Here is a 10761-nt window from a genome sequence, read left to right as displayed (position 1 = left end):
TTCTCTATAGTAGAGTAGTGCAGTTGATGCCTGTCAAACTTTTTAGAAAAGTAGCACACTGGATGCTCCACCTCTAATGCATCCTCTTGCAGGAGGACGGCTCCAGCACCGAGGTCACTAGCATCCACTGCTAACTTGAATGGCAGTTGAAAATCAGGAGCTGACAGAACGGGAGCACTAATCAGAATGCCCTTGATGCTCTCAGTCCACACGAAAGGTACCTTAGGACTGAGCAGATTAGTCAGAGGGGCAGCAACAGAAGCAAAGTTTCTACAGAAACTCCTATAGTACCCTGCCATACCTAGGAAGCGCTTCAACTCCCGCCTGGTGATGGGGGCAGGGAAGCCCACTATAGCCTCCACCTTAGCTGCAATGGGGCACACATGCCCACGTCCAACCACCTTACCCAGATAGGTAACCGTGGCCTGTCCAAACTCACATTTTGCAAGGTTAACTGTCGAGTTAGCTTCACCCAACCGCTTGAACACTTCCGCCAGATGCTCCACATGTTGTGACCAAGAGGAACTGTGGATAACCAGATCATCCAGGTATGCCTCACAGAACGCTACCCCTGCCAGGACCTTGTTCACTAGCCGCTGAAACGTCGCTGGGGCATTTCGCATGCCAAAGGCCATCACCGTATACTGGCAGAAACTCTCTGGTGTGACAAAAGCGGATATCTCACGTGCTTGCTGAGTAAGCGGAACCTGCCAGTATCCCTTTAGCAAATCCAACTTACTTACAAAGGCTGCTGAACCCACCCGATCGATACAGTCGTCCATCCGAGGAAGAGGGTACGAGTCCGGCTTGGTTACTGCATTAACCTTACGGAAGTCAGTACAGAACCGATGAGTGCAGTCTGGCTTATCAACAAGCAGGCAGGGGGAGCTCCATGCACTAGAACTGGGCTCCGCAATGCCATGTTTCACCATATAGTCTACTTCCTTACTCAAGATCCGTCGTTTTTCCGGATTCACCCTGTAGGCATGTTGTTTAATTGGCCCTGCACTACCAACATCAATGTCATGCTCGAGTACATTAGTACGACTAGGGACATCAGAAAACAAACGTATATGTTGCAGAATTAGGCGCACAACATCCGTACGCTCAGGAAATGGCAAGTACGACAGGTGGGAGTCCAAATCACCTAGTATCTGAGTGTTTGGCAACCTGCCCTGAGAAATCTCCTTTGACACAGAACAGTCGGCTACAATAGGAGATGCAGAAATCGTTAGCACATCATTGCTAACAAAATATCCTTGAGACATATCTATCATTGCATCCTCTAAAACCGCCTCTTCAAAGAGGGATGACAAGGAGACATCCTTATTTTGCTCTAGTACTAGCTGCTCATGAGACGGTATCACCTTACCAAAGCCCTCATCAGGGTCACTTTTCAACTCAACAAAGAACGTGTCACTAAGTGTCATATCACAATCTGAGTTACCAACATCATGGCTGTCACTTTTGACCTTTGACATTGAGCGTGTCACAGCACACACAGGGAACACTCCTGGATGTTTCTGTGCCAGCTCATCAGGAACCTCAGAAACTACAGGGATGCGAATTACAACTGGAGTAGCCAGCACCTTGCCACCGGCCAAATCGTTCCCTAGAATGAAGGACACCCCTTTTATGGGGACGTGAGAACACACTCCTACAACAACATTGCCTGATACTAAGGGAGAGTTTAGCGAGACCTCATGCAAAGGTGTATTCACAAAGCCTCCTCCAAAGCCCTGAACAATGGCACCGGAATGCAATGAAGAATCTTCTGAAAATGGCAAAATCCCATCCAGAATGAGAGACTGAAAAGCTCCTGTATCTCTCCATATTGTAATAGCCTGCTTTGACCCTAGTGCACCAGCCAGGGAAACAAATCCATCCATCATAAATGTTGAGGAGCCCTCTAGCTCCCTGTCCGCACCTTTGATACTTCGCCCACCACCCTCTAATGTCGGCATAGGTGTCCTGCCTACGGTTTCTACCAGAGCCACAGTTTTTAAATGTTTCTTCTTTGATCGCCATGGTTAAATTAATAATTTACCATCCCTAGCCAGCTCTATTTGTCTATGGAGAAGTTCCCCTTCTTTGCAGGGCTATAACTTTTTAAATTCTATTGCTAAATTGACATTATTATGACCCATTCAATGTCCTATATCCATTGTTCAGGGTGTAGCAACGTTATTGTTGTGAAGGATCAGATTAAACCGAATATATATATTTATTTATGGATATATATTTAATAGTATTTGTATATCGTTTGATATCCCTTGTATATTCCTTGTACATATACACGGAATATCCCTTTATTCTACTACAGCCCATAATAGTTCATTCTCTTATTGGACAAAAGGACCAGGCGCCAGGGACAAGCCCCTGGCATTCAAGTTCAAAGGTACCGACGAGACATGCCCTTACTAGCCTCAGCTCCGCGCAGGAATACGGCTACCGAAAGCAGAGCGGCACTACTTGTCCACCGTGCATATAAATATGGCGCAAGAAATGTAGAATTCCTCTTAGTCCTTTACCCTTCTACCCAACTAAGTAACAAGACGTGAAGCCTCACCCCACGATACCGCGTGCGGTGTAGTACGGCCTGTTTGGCCTTAGAATAGCAGTGAGACCTCGTGCGAATTAATAGCTGAATTGCCAGAGTTTGGCACCGTATTTCTATTAAGTAATAATAGTCTATTATGTATGGTGCATCGTTCGGTTAGAGTTCAAAAGTGAGCAGCACCCCCATCGTTTCCTCGCGTTATCTAGAGTCTTAACCAGGTTGGGCAGACCACGCGTGGTGCTTTCATCCGAGGAGTTCTGGGCGAGGACGAGTGGACCTGCACATTGGATTACCTACCCCGACGACTGCTGAGCCCTATACGGCATGGAATATCTATTTGCTTTGGTGCTTTGATTTGTGGAGCGGATAATCGCCAACACCGGTGAGTGTTGGATTTACCCCAAGAGGAGCCAAGGTGAGACGGCGCTCAGACCAGACTGAGGTCGCCTCGCTTCTTCTCCGTTGTGGACCTACAGCTACGACTGCAGCTATCGTCTACAAGAGAGCCCAAGTGTATTCATCTGTGGATCAAGGTTCTACGGGCACTGTGTTCTGTACCTGAACTCTCCCTGGAAATCGTTGACCAGACGGGATACAGCCGACGGCTCTCCTACCCCCCCTACTGGCTTACAACCGGCGGGACCCCTTCAGTATATTATCCAGCTATAATCATTAAGTGACCATCGCTATAATTCCCTAAGAGCCAGGTTGTATACTTGCTTCCTGTGTAACCAGAGATTGGACATTCAGTGTTGATTTGCCTACGAATACTCATTTGCCTTACAAGTGCATTCAAATCATAAATGTAATAAGTAACTATTATATGTACCCTTTGCTATATATTAAATATTTGACTTATACCTTTGTGTGGACCTGATTTCATATGTGGGAAAGTGTTCATCATACTTAGATATCGTGTACTGTATGGCCAGTAATTAAAGTACATAAAGCGGTAGTGGTTTAATGATACCATACTTCAATACTTCAATACTTCAATCAATACAGTCAGGGAATTGTACCCCTCAGTTACAGTTATACTTTTTCATTCACATATTCATACTAAAATATGGTCTAAAGTATAAGTATGTTTTTATCGTTTTCTGCAGCTTTCTCCAGAACTTGATTCCACTATATAAATACAGTTTGGTAGCGATCGGTGCCAGATGAAAAATTTCAACTGGAGGTACTTCTAGAAGTTACTACGTATCATCTGATATTGACCGGATGGGCGGGGGGTCGTTTATAATTCCGTGGGCAACGTTATATCATTCGTCTAGTGTGGGTCATATGGTCATCAGAGCAGTTTATATGGAACACGTTAGAAAATAACGCTGGATCTTAACATATCTTCCTCGCGCCGTTGGACGATCAGCTTGGAGTAGACAGTTTTCGATTATGGGATGTTGATATAGATTAACCATTTCCAGGTTGTATAATACTATACGTCCAAATAACGTTGTTTATTGAGTTAGGGCGTGCGATTGATTATCCAGTGTGTTGAGATGGAGTCCGGCTAACGATCGCGAGTGCCCGGACGAAATATGGATGAGCACTTCCTGTTTGGCGCGCCACGTCCTGTTTGCCGATCTGCCGATCGGCCACCAGATGGCGCTCTTGAACCGTTAGACAGTTGAGTGGAGCTCATCAGTACATCTCATGTCTCCGGAGGAGAAATATGATTTCGATCACAGATTTTTGAAATATTGATATCAAAGACGAGTTACGGCGTCTTCGGCAGAATGAGCATGGCGAGCAAAGACGAGTTACGGCGTTCCCGGCAATTAAAGTGTTAAGCACAGGGCACCCGGCAACGATATGACCAGGCTCCTTACAGTAAAAACATATAACTCCCTCTGGGAGTGCACTAGCAGAACCACCCTGCCTAGGAGTCGAAGTAAACCGACCAGCAGACACAGGTGCCGGGAAACGGCTCCCCTGAAAAGGACGCCTACCCCTGGACTCAACACGGCCTTCCTCTACAAAGACGGATTTGTGTGTCAACACAAATTCATCAGCCAAGACAGCCGCGTTGCCTATCTTCAATACCTTACGCTCACTTAGATGCGTGGAAACGGTATCAGGAACACAGTTTTTAAATTCCTCTAGGAGAATCAACTGTCTAAGCTGCTCTCTTGACTCTGCTTTCTGAGAGGTGCACCACCTATCAAACACGCTCTCCTTCTCTTTTCCAAATTCCACATACGACTGTCCCTCCGACCTGCGATAGCCTCTAAAATGCTGACGATAGGCCTCTGGGACTAACTCATAAGCCCTCAATATGGAAGCTTTAACAAGCTCATAGTCAGCACTCTGTTCAAGGGACAGAGCAGTATACGCCTCCTGTGCCCTACCAATGAGAACACACTGCAGCAGCAGCGTCCAGGCCGTATTAGGCCACTTCAACGTGGTTGCCACCCGTTCAAAAAGGGGAAAATACCTATCCACATCCTTCTCAAAAAAAGGAGGCACCATCCTAATATTTTTGCCGATATCAAAACCGGAACGCGACTCTGAATGCAGAGAACCCGCCTGCAAGGCAGCATGCTTAAACTCAAGCTCCTTCAGCGCATGTTCGTGCTCCAGCAACATTCGTCTCTCCTCAAGCCCACACTGTTGCTGTAGCTGTTGTTCCCTAAGCTCACGCTCTTGTTGCAGCTGTTTTTCCTTAAATGCTAATTCTCTAGGCCCCCAATCAATGGCAACACCTTCCGCCACACCAGAGAGTTGTGGAGACACCTCAGACAAAAGTGGCTTGTCCACCTTCGCCACAAGCACCTGCTCCTCAATGAGTATAGCCCTCAAAGTCCCCAAGGCAGTCGTTTTTAAACGCTTCTCACTGGCAGTAAGCTCCACATTGTAGTGCACAGCAAGCTTCAGAAGCTGCTCTTTGGAAAACCTCTCCAACATCTCGTCAGAAGGGTTATCAACAAAATCCTTTATGGAAGCCATCCTTACTGTACCAGCGCCACAAACTACTCACTTTAGAGTTACCAAGAGTTTCCAAAACCACCCTAGCATACACACAATTTATCTGACGAACCACTAAAGAACCACTGAAGAACCACTGAAGAACCACTGAAGAACTACGAAGAACCACGAAGAACCACTAAAGAACCACTAAAGAACCACTGAAGAACCACTAAATAACCATAAAGAACCACTGAAGCACATAGCAGAGTTAGCACAGAGCAGAGTTAGCACAGCAAATGGCTAACCACACAAGAGAACCAACGCCCTTCAGTAACACAAACCAGTGAGGCAAAACCCCCTGTGTTACACTCAAAACAAATTAAATACAACAAACAAATTCAAACAGGTGCCCCTATAATCTGATATGACTATTTACAGCTTCCACATCTACACTGCAGCCAATTAAGAACTGCCAGGCCCACCACATGTCTACACTAAAAAAAAATTACATCAGGCCCTAACACACTACCTGTATTTTCTGGCACCCTAACCTACCTACACTGAAGCTAAAGCACTGTAGACCTAACCCTCTTCAACCACACCTGCTACCAGCCAAAGATCATATTGACCACCAACCCGTCAAGTATATGGTATGGTACTGTTAGATCCTGATCAATCTGGCCAGTATCACGTCTTCTTGTGTTATCCTCTCTCCATCCAATTCCTCTGCGTTGTGTAATTTTAATGGTCCTGACGTCTCAGATACTGGCTGAATATAATCCTTATCTCTCCCCGTTAGTACGATCCGCAAACCATAATAATTCTCCACCTTCGTAAGAATTCGACATTTTGACAACGTGAAATACCTTACAAGGAGAAGCATGGTTTATTTGATAAACAGAAGCCTCAGCTCAGATGTTAACAGATGGTATTGTCCTTGAAAAGTCTATTCTAATGATCTTTCGGTGTGTTCAGTCTATCGTCCCTCGCTATTCAGTCCAATAGTGGTCAGGCCTGGTCGTTGACCATCCCAGTGGTAGCCGAAGCTAATGATGATGTGGCATCCTCCCCCCCCCCCCCCTCTTCGTTGGTGAGAGGAGAGAGTCCCTTGGTCTCTTCCCTCCTGTGGGATTTGTTTCTTTGGTCTGCCTTACACCCGGAAACCACCGTTCGACTTATAGATCTTCGTCGTAGCAACGCCGGCCCCCGCCCCTCTCCTGGTTGTCATCCGATGCTGTCATGACAACTGCTAATAACCTTTCACACATTTCAAAACGTTTCCACTGTCAAAACCTCCATCGCGCTCTGCCTCTGTGCCCTGTGCTGCTCCGTTATCTTTGTTGTGTCTTAGATCGGAATTCAAAACAAACACCCTGCTAACGCGGCCTGTGCCTGTGAAACCGCTGGTTCACCACCGTCGATATCATCCCGTGATGATAATGATATTACCCTCTTAAAGCGTCTCTTTATATCAGTTTATAAACCAAATATACATTGAAAAAACACCATTTTCTCTCAATCCCCCCTTGATTCTTATCACCCCTTCAGAATCATAAATCATTATTTGGTTTTTTTATTAATTATGCCAAAAATAGACTGTGGTTGAAACAAACCAACCTCATCTCTTGTGCACAAGAAATGAAGACGGCCCGCGGTCAACCCAGTGATCTTGCTGGCTGATGTCTGTTTGCGCCCCCCCCCCTTCGTGCACAAAGGGAACCGAAACAGACCACCAAAACCAACAACATCCAACGACTCATAACAATTAGGGCTCCTCTGTCTGTTCCCAATAATTCTATCCTGTTGTTTTACTGTTTTCCCTCTTATCTACCTTCTATATATATATCCTTCTATACATATATCTTATATATGAATCCTCCATTTATATCTCATACTCCTAATCAATGAACACAGGACTTCTCGCTGTTGTCTCGTCTCTCGATCTCCTGATTGACTCTGAAAGGAAGTCCCTGTTTGTCCATGATTCATTCGATACACCCACCCATGCTCTGTTGTTTCAAAACGCCTCGAAACAGCGTCTCCGCAGGAAAGCCCCCTCCGATGTCCGCCTCGTTCTCCCCTGGGCAACACCGCCTGCGACCGCTGGACTCCGCCCCGTCGGCTGTCTCCGCCCCGTTGGCCGTCTCCGCCCCGTCGGTCATCTTGGTTGAGGCTCGTCTCCACCGCCGTCGGCCCTCTCCAGACTCTGAAAGCAAACACCACGCCAACAGTTTTTCTGTACACTCAACCCTGTGTTTTCTATTAGTCTACCGTGGCTTTGGGCCTGCAGCTCGTTCCATGGAGTTATCTCCAGTTCTCTATATATTTTTCCTCTGCATCCATGGCCACGCCCTTTCAGACGGTGTGAGTGTCCTACAGCCCATGGTGCTATTTGTTCTCTATTAGTCTCCCACCTTCTCAACACCCATATCTATCCTACAGGGCTGTTCCCTGTTTGTTGTCTTCCGGCGTGACACCCGCAACTAAACTGATTCCCACTTTTCGACGCACTTTTCGACGCACTATCTTCATCCCAGGTTGGCCCCTGGCGCGCACCAGATCTTCTGGTGACGTGTCTTCAAGACTCTGCCTATTTATTAGGTGTGAGAAGGCCCCACTGGAGATCGAACTCCCTATTATTTAATTAACCGCATCTCATCTCTCTGTGCAATTCTTATTTAACCCATTCAATAATTAAACTATTTAATTAACCCGTATATCAATATTATTATTATGATAATAACATCCAACAGAGCATCGCTCTAACATACAACAGAGCAGGTTGGTTCCCTGCCCCTAACTCACATACACGTACTCGTACTATTATCTAACATACAACAGAGCTGTCCGTTGCTCTACCCTAAATGTGGCAGTTTCGTCGCCCTGGAGCTGTCCCAGTAGTAAAGAAGGCGAAACAGCGTCTCTACCACCTGAGACAGTTAAGGAAGTTCAGAGTATCGGGGAAGATACTCCAGTCCTTCTACTCAGGAGCTGTAGAGAGCATCCTGACCGGAAACATCACTGCCTGGTATGGAAACAGCACGGCACAGGACAAGAAGGCCCTACAGAGAGTGGTGCGCTCAGCCGAGCGTACCACGGGTATTGCACTACCCCCCCTGCAGGTTCTATACAACAAGAGGTGCAAATCCAGAGCCTGCAGGATAATGAAAGACCCTCACCACCCCAATAACAGCCTGTTTCAGCTGCTGAGGTCAGGCAGACGCCTGCGAACCCCAGCTACTAGGACAGAGCGGCTTAGGCTCAGCTTCTTCCCCCAGGCCATCAGAGCCATGAACAATGAACATTGAGTGCTCAGAACATTGAACTGTCCACACACAAGCACACATGAACACACACACAACACGCACACTGTGCACGCTCACACACGAGCAGCCACTAAACACTTTAACATGAGCGGGCACACACTCATGTCGCACACACGCACACTTATGGCCAAAGGAAAGGACATTTTAAATTAGAATAACAGGAACAGTGTATTGCACTACCAAAGCTAACTAGCATGTCCCATATGCTCTGTAAATAACTATGTACAGATACCGAGATGTCACTCCATGTTACCTGTTACTGCACAATGTTGTTTTCTTCTTTGATTCTATTATATATCGTTGCGGGCAAGACCACCCGCATTTCATTGTATACCTGTATGCCGTGACAATTAAAACTCTTGACTTGACTTGACTTGTCCCGTTGCTCTACCCTACACAGGGCTGTTTCCGTCGCCCTGGAGCTGTACGTTGCTCTATACCACACGGGGCTGTTTCCGTCGCCCTGGAGCTGTCCCGTCGCTCTATACTACACACAGGGCTGTTTCCGTCGCCCTGGAGCTGTCCCGTCGCTCTATACCACACAGGGCTGTTTCCGTCGCCCTGGAGCTGTCCCGTCGCTCTATACTACACACAGGGCTGTTTGCGTCGCCCTGGAGCTGTCCCGTCGCTCTACACCACACAGGGCTGTCTACATCGCCCTGGAGCTGTACCGTCGCTCTATCCTAAACACGGAGCAGTCCGTTGCTCTGGAGCGGTCCGTTGCTCTATTCTACACGGAGCAGTACGTTGCTCTGGAGCGGTCCGTTGCTCTATTCTACACGGAGCAGTCCGTTGCTCTGGAGCAGTCCGTTGCTCTATTCTACACTTTGAGTTCCTTTACAAAGTTCTCACATACACCACAGTGTATACACACAAGCAGTTGGTAATTTGAAAAAATTAAACTCCTTAATTAAATTAAACTCTAAATATTCCCCTTTGGGTAATGGAAACTCCCCAGCACTATCCCCCCTCCGCCACTAGGTGGTGACCTACTCCTCCTCTATTTGCCTGTATTATCCCACTGCCCCCCCTAGATGGCGGCCAAACTCAGTCTAGAGGATTGTAGCTGACGTGTCACTTCCTGGTTCTTATCTGTTATCTCCTCGTGGCTCACGGCCATCTTGTCTCATCCTCCTCGTGGCCCTTTGCGGCCATCTTGTCTCTGTGCCTATTTTTTTCCCACTGTCCCTTTAATGCCTCAAACATTCTCTCGCTACCGACCACACCCGTAACGTTTGTTCACTGCTCCCTTCACGTCACAGTCCCGCTTCCCGCTTTCTGTGTTTTGAACAGTAATCAACTAAATATGATGTTGCCCCTTTAATTCCACTAGACATCTCCCCTTTGCCTCCCTTCTCATCTCCTACACAGTGGCTTCTGTGCTCTGTAGATAAGACTCTCGATTTCCAAAACAAAAACCGTGCCGCTCTTCCTGTCCCAAAACACACTATTACAGCTGGCGTTCTCTCTGTGTCAAACTAAATATGTTTATGGATGCACTATTGTTCGTTTTTATTTGGCTTAAAGATCAAACAACCACGTGCGTGCAAGTGAACTCACATTATTTCTCCAGCCACTGTTTGCTCGCTCCTCATGGCCGCTCGAAACGACTCTCTCCCATGGTTGGCTGTCCTCGCTTGCCGGCTTGGCTCGAGTCCATGATGGCTGTTGTTCACTCGTCCCCGCATTGAAAAGTCTTTTTCTGTTCTTATCTCTTGCAAATCCGGCTGTCATCGGCAACCAACTGTTAGATCCTGATCAATCTGGCCAGTATCACGTCTTCTTGTGTTATCCTCTCTCCATCCAATTCCTCTGCGTTGTGTAATTTTAATGGTCCTGACGTCTCAGATACTGGCTGAATATAATCCTTATCTCTCCCCGTTAGTACGATCCGCAAACCATAATAATTCTCCACCTTCGTAAGAATTCGACACTTTGACAACGTGAAATACCTTACAAGGAGAA

This window comes from Notolepis coatsorum, assembly GCF_963971535.1.
Source record: "Notolepis coatsorum genome assembly, chromosome: 5".
In the NCBI taxonomy this organism is placed as follows: Eukaryota; Metazoa; Chordata; class Actinopteri; order Aulopiformes; family Paralepididae; genus Notolepis; species Notolepis coatsorum.
This window is presented reverse-complemented; position numbering follows the sequence as displayed.